Genomic DNA, 11,138 nt, shown 5'->3' with positions numbered 1-11,138 from the left:
TCTTAATTTCTGTATAGAAACAGTTTCTTAGATAGGTGACCTGCCCAACCCAAGCTGCCTCCTAGGACATGTCTCCTCCTACACTCTTCACCAGACTTTTTGAAAAGGTGGGAAGAGTGCAGAGTGACAGCCCTTTGCAGTCTCCAGGTTATTCTATACCGGATGATCCTCACCAAGGAGGTCACCTTAGCCCCATGCATCCTCACAACACATCCAACCAGATACTCAATCTTGAGCCTCTTCCCACATATACATCTCTTCAACACCAGGGTCTCCATGTTCTTTCCCAAAACTCTGAAAGGAGGAAGCACCCCCCTACTTTACCCCTTCTTAGCAGGAAGCAGCCATATTTTATATTAATGCCCCAATTCATTATTCCCTTTCAGAATCTACAATGAAGGATATGAAGAATAAGTCCAAGGATATTTCCTCTCTGTAGCTATTCACCCACCTACCTTGTTGGGGTAAAGTTGAGGCTGTTGTCATTTAAAAGCCTGGGCCTCACCAGAGGGAAGGAACACAAAAAGAACTCACACCTGATTGGCACCCAACCCCCAACCTTAATGGGTCAGATGACCCCAATACAGTAAGCCCTAGGAACCACTCTCCTGTCCTACCCTAAATGAATCCTATATAACCCAGGCCCATGCTTCAGCCCGCCACCATATTTCCACCCCGAAAATGAGCCATGTCATGTATTGAATTGATGAATCTGCTGCTTGCTGATTTGAGGTCTGCTTTCCACCTTCCTCATTTGTGAGTCATTTGTGCTTACAAGCTATAAAATTAAAAGGCTCCTTTCTACCATCAAGACTTAAAACAACTAAATTTTATAAAACTGAGTAACATTCTATTCACATTAGGGCTCATTAAGAGCTTTTCCATTTGGAGGTGACAGTGAAGAGGAAACAAAATTCCTATCCTAGGAAGGGTGGGAAGAGTCCACAGTGACAGCCCTTTGCAGTCTCCAAGTTATTCTATACCCCATGACCCTCACCAAGGAGGTCACCTTAGCCCCATGCATCCTCACAACATATCCAACCAGATACTAAAAAAAGGGGGGAGAGGGGCGGGAACAGGGAAGTGTTGGGCCCCTGAGCTGGAAAGCAGCCTATGTTGCCTTTGTGAGGGGCTCTTAGGGTCCGGCACACAGGTCTGGATATTTGTGGTTTGGAACACCAACTCCGACCTAGTCCCATCACCATGGTAACCTGGCCACCTTCACTTGCACAGCATGTTCCTTTTCTTTCTGTTTTTTGCCACAGACCTTTTAGCCCATTGGTTGCTGCTCATAACTTTACTGCTAATTCACTGGATTATTACCACCCTCAGCTAAATTTGCCTGGTAACAGAGTATGCATAAAAAGCTTGCCTATGCAATAATAAAGTGGATGGTCTTCTCTGAAACTGGTCTCTAGAGGTCTCTTTCCGACTATGTCACCACACCCTCCTCAGCTGTTTGGTGGGCTTCTGCAGACCGAGTGAGCCCACAGGGAAGAACATCAGAGTCCACAGAGAACCAAAAGGAGAAAGCAGAGATTCTGTGGTGGAATCAGGAAAAAATCTGGAAGCTATTGCAAAGGCCACTATTGGATAGGAAACCTAAGGCTGTCACCAAAGAACAAAGGAGCCAAACAGGCTCTAACTGCCCCCTTTCTCCCAGGAACTTTAGAGCAGATCTCCAAGATATGGAGGTGGTTAACAGCACCCGCACTACCAGGTGGAGTTTCCGACCCAGGGTCTGGGTCCCAGATGCCCCGTGATATCCACTCCCACCTCACAAGAGCCCTGGTACTAATTTCCAACCCTTTGAGATCCCAGGTGCTTTCCCCAGTGCTCCAGTGAACTCTTATGTGTCCACTACCTGCTCCCGTCCCAAGTATGCTGACATCCCAGGTGACCTGCCCCCAGCATTCCCACTGAGCCCCCAGCTGCTCTGGATTTGGGCCTCCTTGACTGGAAATGCTCTGCGGCCCTGCACCGCAGAGTACACCCCCATCCCCACCCCTCCTTTGCATAGCTTATGGAGCCAGAGCTTCCAGACCCGGTTAGGCCCAGCCACCTGCCACCACAGTACAACGTGTCAAAAGCTGAACAAGCACCTCCTCCCATGGCTGTGGTCACTGGTGCCCGCAAACGATGCTCCCGGGATCTGGTGGGGATGCCTGCCTGGCAGGCCTGAACATGTCCAGGGGCCATTTCTTGAAGACAGCTGAATGGAGGCACTTGAAAATGGTCATGATAGCATCTTGCATCATCAGAGACCCGAAATGCCATGCATGGGGTCATGAGAGACTCAAAATGCCATGCACAGGGGTTCCCTAACCAGGAGGTACTGAAGCTGACTCTGGTAAAGCAGCTAGTGAGGCCAAGGCGGCGGGGCCGGGCAGAACATCAGGCCCAACGCAAAGCCTCACCTTGGATGGACCTCACCCTCCTTCTCTTTCCCTGGGGGCTCCGGCTCCAACCTTGCCACCGGCCCCGCCCCCGCCCCCGCCCCCGCCCCCAACCCCCTCTCAGGTACCGGTTCTGTGTGCTGCGTGCCGCGTGGTGCAGCAAGGCCAGAAGGAGGCTCGCACGCGCACATCCATCCGTTAGTCCAACGGCTGCAAGGGGGTCTCACAATCTCCTGGTGGGTGCGGCAGGACCAGTCGTTCCAGTGTCCGCCCACTGACAGTTGGTGTTAGGTAACCTTTCTCAAAAGAGTTAAGCTACCTTTTAGTTCCTTTGTTCCTTCCTTCCTTCTTTTCCTAACGCTTCTCCCAAAGAATCTGAAGAGGAAACTTAATCCGGATTCACCGGATGGGCCCAGACTTATCTCATTGCTTCGTTTCTGTTTTGTTCTAGGAACACTGGAGCCAAAAGAAGATGAGTCTCAGCCCAGGATGAGTCTCAGAACCCATCTGAGAAGGATGGGTTCCTGGAGGGGGGGCAAACCAGGAGTGAGGAAGAGTACAGCATTCCCATGAGATGGGTCAGGTAGGTGTTCACAGGGCCCTTCTCAGCCTCCATCATCTGTCACCACTGGCTGTAAGCAGGTCCCCTCTAGGCCTGGCCCCAGGGTCCTTAGTCACTGGACCCACCCCATTAATAACAAAAAAAAAAAAAAAAAATGGAAGCTATTGCAAAGGCCACTGTTGGACAAGAAACCTGAGGTTGCCCAGGGAACACCAGGCCAGGTAGAGAGAGGCCTTGCATGTGCCACACTCAGGCCTGGGAGCGAAGGCAGTGTTGTAGACGCAGCCCTGTCATTTGTCTGCAGGGACCCCTGAAGACCTAGCTGTGGCAGAGCCAGATGGCTGGCTGGTCACTGGGCCAGGTCGCATTTTGGCAGGGAGAAAGGGCAGGGAGAGGGATGATGAAATAGCTCCCTGGTACCCTGGTGGAGTTCTTTCTCAGAGGAAGGCCCAGGACTCACTGACACTTGCCCTGAAGTCAGATGAGGGGTTCTGGGGATCCCCAAGGAGGGTTGGTGGCAGCAGTGATTCAACACAATGATTATGGGAGATGGAGGAAGGAGGAGCCAAGAGGAGTTGGTGGTCCAACATGGAGACTGTGGGAAGGACATCTAAAGATGGCAGAAGGTGCCTGCCTCTGGCCTAGGTGTCCCCCAAAATCATGATAGTAATTGCCTTCTGAGCATCTGTGCACTTGTCCCTTGCCCTAACCCTCCAACTGGGAAGGAAGTCATCTGTCTTCCTGGGGAAGCTGAGTCCCAGAGTTTGGGCAGAACAAAAGTGTTCGGGTGCAACATGAGGAGCCAGTGCATTAATGGGCTCGGGGGGTGCTATAAGAAAGGGCCTCTCAGATAGAAGTAATTTATACAAGATTTTAAGCATTCTATCCTCTTGCCCACTTCTCTTCATCCCCACTCTGGAGTGTGACAAGAAGAGGCTTGCCCTCAGGACCTAGGTCTTAATCCAGGTTTTTCTCATGGAGCCTTGAGTGAATCACGGAAACTCTTGGGAGCATCTAGATTTGTTTCCTTTTCTGCAAACTGGGATAATTCCAGCCTGCCCCGTGGCTGCCAGGACAGAGGAGCTCAGAGGGGCTGGGCTAGTCACTCATCAGGCGTGGCCTAGCCTGGAGCTTTAGTCTCACCACAGAGTTCAAGGTGCTTGAAGGAGTCACTTTGGAACCTGTCTCTGCCTGCTTTGGAACCTGTCCCTGCCTGCTCCCACCTCATTCCACTCTGCAGTGTGGTGGGGGTGGAGGTGGAAGCTGGTGTCCACCTTAGGAAACAGGTGATCTGCTGATGGATTCCACTGGTGACTGGTATAAAGCATGGCACAGAGGTCTTTGGGAAAGTCCTACAGGAAGGTCTTCTAGAGCACATTGGTGGTTTCCAAGAGCCAATAGAATCTGCATCAAGCAATTTTGAAAAGAAGAGCCCATGGTTAACAACCATCACAAAAAGCTGCATCAGATGCTGTGCTGTGTAGTGAGGAGTTGGGGTGGGGAACAAGGTTGTGTGTACTGAAGACATGAGCAGGGGAGTAGGAAATCCATGAGTTAGATATAAAACAGAGACTTGCTTTTCCTTATGAAAAGGAAACAACAAGAACAAAAAGTCAGGCACGATTCAGTACCAATGGCAAATGTGTACATAAGGTACACACAGGTGCTGGTTTCTAGCTGGGAGCCATAGACAAGCCAGGCCAAGACACACCTTCCAGAGAGACAGCCTGTCGGATATTCCTCCCTCTGTTACCCTGTCCAGCTGTTAGCGGGCACCTCTGAGAAACCCAAGGGAACTTCTCACAGTGTCCTGTGCCACCGGTGCAGGATGAAATCCCAGCTGTGCCCAAGGCCACCACAGCATGGTTCATCCCACTGTGCCATTCCAGGGATGGAGAAGCTGCCTGTCTCTTCTAGGGCCGCTAGCACTCTGGAAGGCTCCACCCTCCATGGGCTCCTAGAGTCTCCTTCTTACCTCAAACTGCAGCCAGTTCATGCCTATGTCTGGCCCATGATTGGTGCAACACCACCTCAGGTCCTCCACTGCGTCAGCTGCTCTGATGCTCTGCTCTAAGTTGTGGTAAATGGTTTTGTAGCTAAATCAAAAGAAGGAAACGCAGCTGTGTAAAAGGCAGAGACTTGACACCATGTCTCCAGCCACAACAGATCCCAAGGTCTCTACAGGCCATGCTAGTCAATTTCCTGAACACAGATCAGGCACACCTTCCCCTGGCTGGAGGAAGATCGCCTGACTACCAAATGCACAGATTCCCACCACAGCTTGGCTTCTGATAAATGAGCATTGACACAAAGCATTTGGTATTTGAGATTTGCTCTGTGTTGGATAATGTCTGGAGGCCATGTGGGTGCCACCATGTGATCCCACTGAATCAGGTCGAGTCAAGGGAGAGACAAATGGATAGTGTAGAAAGCCCCCACATCACTCCAGATAAGCTGGGAGATTTATGTCCACATATCCAAACACTCTATTCATAAAGACCTCCAGAGCAGTAGAACCCAGGTACAGAGGACACCACTGCCACCTTGGAACCTTCCCTAAGCAGCTTCACCCAGCAACTCCCAGGATGCAAGAGCATAGACCGTAGCTGGACCTGATGTTTTCACTTATGATCTTCATGGCTGGCAAGTCACTTACCTTCTCTGGGCCTCAGTTGCCTCCTCTGTTGAGTGGGCATAATACCCTCTGTTAAGGGTTGAACTATCCTCCTAAAAAGATGTGCTGGAGTCCTAAACCCATGACATCCCAGTGCCCTTATTTGAAAACAGGGTCTTTACAGGTGTAACCAAGGACATTATGGCTTCCCTTCATCCAAAGGGCTGGTGTTTTTTTATAAAGAAATTAGGGCTTTTTCTTTTTCGCAACGGGTTTGCCGCCAGAACACAGGTGTCGTGAAAACCACCGCTAAATCGAAGCCAAAATGGGAAAGGAAAATACATCAACATCGTTGCCATTGGACACGTAGATTCAGGCAAGTCTACCACTACTGGCCATCTGATCTACAAAAGTGATGGGATGGACAAAAGAACCATTGAAAAATTTGAGAAGCTGCTGAGATGGGAAAAGGCTCCTTCAAGTATGCCTGGCTGGGTCTTGGATAAACTGAAAGCTGAACGTGAGTGTGGTATCACCATTGACATCTCCCTGTGGAAATTTGAGACCAGCATGTATTATGTGATTATCATTAATGCCCCAGGACACAGACTTTATCAAAAACATGAATACAGGCACATCTCAGGCTGACTGTGCTGTCCTGATTGTTGCTGCTGGCATTGGTGAATTTGAAGCTGGTATCTCCAAGAATGGGCAGACCCGTGAGCAGGCCCTTCTGGCCTACACACTGGTTGTGAAACAACTAATCGTTGGTGTTAACAGAATGGATTCCACTGAGCCACCCTACAGTCAGAAGAGATATGAGGAAATCATCAAGGAAGTCACCTACTTTAAGAAAATTGGCTACGACTCTGACACAGTAGCATTTGGCCAATTTCTAGTAGGAATGGTGATAACATGTTGGAGCCAAGTGCTAATATGCCTTGGTTCAAGAGATGGAAAGTCACCTGTAAAGACGGCAGTGCCAGTGGAACCACATTGCTTGAAGCTTTAGATTGCATCCTGCCACCAACTCGTCCAACTGACAAGCCTTTGTGTCTGCCCCTCCGGGATGTCTACAAAATTGGTGGTATTGGTACTGTCCCTGTGGGCCGAGTGGAGACTGGTGTTCTCAAGCCTGGCATGGTGGTCACCTTTGCTCCAGTCAATGTCACAACTGAAGTAAAGTCTGTTGAAATGCACCATGAAGCTCTGAGTGAAGCTCTTCCTGGAGACAATGTGGGCTTCAATGTCAAGAATGTGTCTGTCAAAGATGTTTGATGTGCAATGTTGCTGGTGACAGCAAAAATGACCCACCAATGGAAGCAGCTGATTTCACTGCTCAGGTGATTATCCTGAACCATCCAGGCCAAATCAGTACAGGCTATCCTCCTGTACTGGATTGTCACACGGCTCACATTGCTTGCAAGTTTGCAGAGCTGAAAGAAAAGATTGATTGCCGTTCTGGTAAGAAGCTGAAAGATGGCCCTAAATTCTTGAAATCTGGTGATGCTGCCATCATTGATATGGTTCCAGGAAAGCCCACGTGTGTTGAGAGCGTCTCTGACTATCCTCCTCTGGGTCGTTTTGCTGTTCGTGATATGAGGCAGACAGTTGCTGTGGGTGTCATCAAAGCAGTGGACAAGAAGGCTGCTGGAGCTGGCAAGGTCACCAAGTCTGCCCAGAAAGCTCAGAAGGCTACCCCTAATAGCTGCCACCCCAGTCTTAATCAGTGGTGGAAGAACGGTCTCAGAACTGTTTGTCTCAACTGGCCATTTAAGCTTAATAGTAAAAGACAGGTTAATGATAACAATGCATCATAAAACCTTCAGAAGGACCATTTTGGTTTTTTGTGTGTGGCAGTTTTTAAGTTATTAGTTTTTAAAATCAGTACTTTTAAATGGAAACAACATGACCAAAAATCTGTCACAGAATTTTGAGACCCATTAAAACAAAAAGTTTAATGAGAAAAAAGAAATTTGGGCTCAGCCCATACTGAGGGAAGATGATGTAAGACACACATGGAAAGATGGCCAGGGGACTAGAGTGATGTGGCCATGAGCCAAGGAAGCCGAGGATTAGAGCTGACACCTGGAGCTGGAAGAGGCAGAGGAATCCACCCTAGAGCCTTCAGAGGGAACATGATCTAGTCCATACCTTGGTTTCATCTGGCCCATAGAACTATGAGATGATAATGTTTCTGTTGTTTTAAGCTGTCCAGATTTTGATACTCTGTGATGGCAGCCCTAGAAAGTGACTATACCACCTTCCCCAGGGTGACGTGGAAGACTAAGACAAAGTATGAGCATCCGTCCTATAGCCCAGTGACAAACATGCACAGAAGTCACTCCTCACACTGGTGAGCTGGACCTAGTCCTGGCCCTGGCCAGCTGTGCAGTACTGGACTGGTTATTCAGCCTCACCTAGCCTCAGTTTCCTCATCAATAAGATCCAGACAAGGCTACCTACTTTACAAGGTTGTCATAAAGATAAATTGAATGGTGGCACAGTAACCGTGCAATAATTGTTGCTTTTCTGTTCTTTTTTATTTGTAATAGAGAAGACAAAAAGATTGAAATCTCCTATTAACAAACCCTGACCTGCAATTTGTTACTCAATAGTTCTGCTAGATGGATGACAGTAATAGACTTCTACTAATGCTCTGGCCAGTCTGGACCACTGCCTTAATTCAGGCATGATGGGACCAAAGATTAGGAAAGAGTACAGAATAGCATGTCACTTGGTGCCACCAAGAGGTTAGGTGCAATCTGGCAGCAAGAATAATAACCTCATAAAGGGGATCAACATAAGCCTGTCCTAGAAAATTCTGGATTCATCTGACCATGGTGGGTGGATGACCACTTTAGGCTAGCCAATGCCTGAATAGACTCATGGTGGCTGGATGACCACTTCAGGCTAGCCAATGCCTGAATAGACTCAATGACTTTGGTTGCTACTTTTAGAAAAAGGAGTAGTACCAGTACCATGTGAAAATTTGGGAAATAAAGCCAAGCAAGTGAAAGAACAAATGTAAATCTATCCTTTTTAGTTTTGCAAAGGGACTTGTCTCTAGTAGACAATATCCAAGTTAAGGGAAATGTTTTTAGGAGTGAGTGCTGAAAATTTGAGTTCTACCCCTAACATGCATTGCTGCTCCTATTTCCAAGCCTGTGAATGGTTTAGTAAGGGCTAAATCTAAAGAATGCACATTAAAGCACTCAGTGGTATAGCCCTGAAGAAATGTTAGTGACATGGGGCTCCAGGATCAGCAGGAGTTCTTGGGAGTGTGGGGGGGAGCTCTACCATTGAGGTAGCCAGCAGAAGAGACCAGGCCAAGAAGCATCCTGCAGGCAGGCGGCACCTCTTTCAGCTTCTTCGCCCAATGCTCCTTGGAGGTTCCCAGCACCTGCTTGTGAAAGGCTTCTTTGGGCCAGGTCATTCATCAGCAAGGCTTTCACTTTCCGATGCAACAGGCACACTGTCCCCTCCTTAGGCCTGGTACCCACCCAAACCTGCTCCATAGTTCTGTACTGTGCCCCTGGTATTGAAGAACTGGAGTCTGAATTAAGCCATGGAACTTGAATGTGTTCTGTAGATAACAAGGGCTAGAACTGGAACTCAGGGGCTGTTTGCAAAGAGCAGTCGAGTGTGCCCAAGGAAAAAGGACACAAGCTCATGCAATCTTTGCTTGCTGAGTGATGAACACCCTGCTGACCCCTATAAAATTCACAGCCCTCAGAACTGTGAGATGCTCTCCTCTCACCTGCAGACTGCAAGTTGGGAGAATAGGTTACCTTCACAGGTGTGGGCTGGCTGGAAATAAAAGTCTGAAAATATCGAGAAATAAAACAAAAGCACAGAAAAATATGTTTAAAGCAAGGGCTTGACAGGTAGAAGAGACCTGATGAGTCTTATCCTAACAAAAGGGGAAAAGCCCATGACTGCTTTTATTTATAGTGAAACACACCAAAGAAATTTATAGTAAGGACAGTTCTTCAATGTAAACAAGAAGCTTCTGGGAAGCTGGCCTGATTGGGGACTTCTCACTTGTGGAGTATTTTCCCTCCTCCAGGCAAGTGGCACCACAAGGCTAGGTGGGGCACTGGTATCTCTTTCCACCTCCAGGGAGTTGTGTTTCAGCCTAGCACTGTCTGGGCCAATAAATTCTGCAGTATCACAGAATTCTCTTTGAGCAGGACTTCGGTAGGGCAATGGAGCAGTCTCAGATCCGTAATATAACCAAGGGTTCTCTGAGGTTCTCTGAGGGCCTCACCTTCTCTTAGAGAAGGCCCAGACATGCCCACAGTTCATTCATGGCTTCCAACATCTCTTGCTTTTTGTTTTTTAAGCCCAAGTGATGTGAGGTGATATGTTACTTGACGTTCCCAGATTTCATTTCTGAGGGTACGACAACCTATTATCATAACACAAAAGAGAATTAGTAGCCAGCACATAATTCCAAAAGCATACCATGTAGAAGTCTTCAATACATTTCCAAGATTAAAGCCTTTTAGATCATGAAGTATTTGTTCAGCCAGAGATGCAGGATTTATGAAGTTGTTCCTGCTTTTCTGGATGTCCTGGATGTTATGATGTAACTCCATAAGATCCAGGCTGTTATTAATATCGTGCCAAATGCCCAGTAATTGATTTTTTACCTTTTCCAAATCCCACTGGGAGCCATTATACCTGGCTGTAGTATTGCAGACTTAAGCATGACATTTAAGGCTTTGCTTAAATTTGAGAGTGGCACATTCATTTCCAATATTAATAACAGTAGCTTCCAAAGCATTTAATGTAGTCTCAACTTTTTCATCAATATTTACCTGAGTATACAGGGCTTTGGAAGTATTTTGACCAAATTAAGAAAATTAGCAATATTAATGTTTTTATGTAAAGCTACAGACGCTGTGACTTGCCTCAGTCTGGCTGGGCACAAATCACGAGCCACTCAAGCAGGAACAAACTTTACTTCCGAACTCCACCAGCACACTCCACACACGCTCCCCAGGAACTCTCCCGAATGCCACCCACGCTGCTCCTCCAGGTGCACACCACACACCAACCGAACTCCCTCTCCCGGACCTTCCCCCACCAACGCGAACTCCCCAGGCAATCCTCAAGAGAACTCCAAAGTAGCAGGCGCCCAAGACAGACAGTAAAGGTCTAATATACAATTGAATCAATCCAGCATCATCTTAATGGCTCGCCTCTCAACCATTACTTCTGGCAAAATGCCAGGGGCCATTCCAACTGGGCTGTGGCTCTCAGCAGTGACTATAAAGCTATAAAAGAAATTAAAGTAGCCACTCCTAGCTCTCTACGTCCAGTCACTCACTGTGTTCTGCTTAGCTGGTTATGCATTTTTTGTTAAACCTGAACTGCACAATCAGCATACCATGGCCCCAAGACTTTAGCTGGGGAGTAAAACAAAGAGTGGTTGGTAAAGGACCAATACCCCTCTCCCTCTATTATATCTTCAAATTACATGATATTTTTTTTTCCTTTTCTCTGCACTCTCACATTTCCAGAAATTAAAGCATAAGGAGATTGAACACAGGCTCTCAGG

The 11,138-nt window shown here is 47.7% G+C and overlaps 1 pseudogene; it reads left to right on the top strand.

Moving 5' to 3' along the window:
• Window positions 1-2,023: 2,023 nt before the first annotated feature.
• LOC143382647 (elongation factor 1-alpha 1 pseudogene) lies at window positions 2,024-7,392 on the top strand (annotated as a pseudogene).
• Window positions 7,393-11,138: the final 3,746 nt, after the last annotated feature.

Source organism: Callospermophilus lateralis, chromosome 17 (assembly GCF_048772815.1).
Source record: "Callospermophilus lateralis isolate mCalLat2 chromosome 17, mCalLat2.hap1, whole genome shotgun sequence".
Classification (NCBI taxonomy): domain Eukaryota; kingdom Metazoa; phylum Chordata; class Mammalia; order Rodentia; family Sciuridae; genus Callospermophilus; species Callospermophilus lateralis.
The sequence above is the reverse complement of the archived record's forward strand: the minus strand, read 5'-3'. Positions and strand labels throughout refer to the sequence as shown.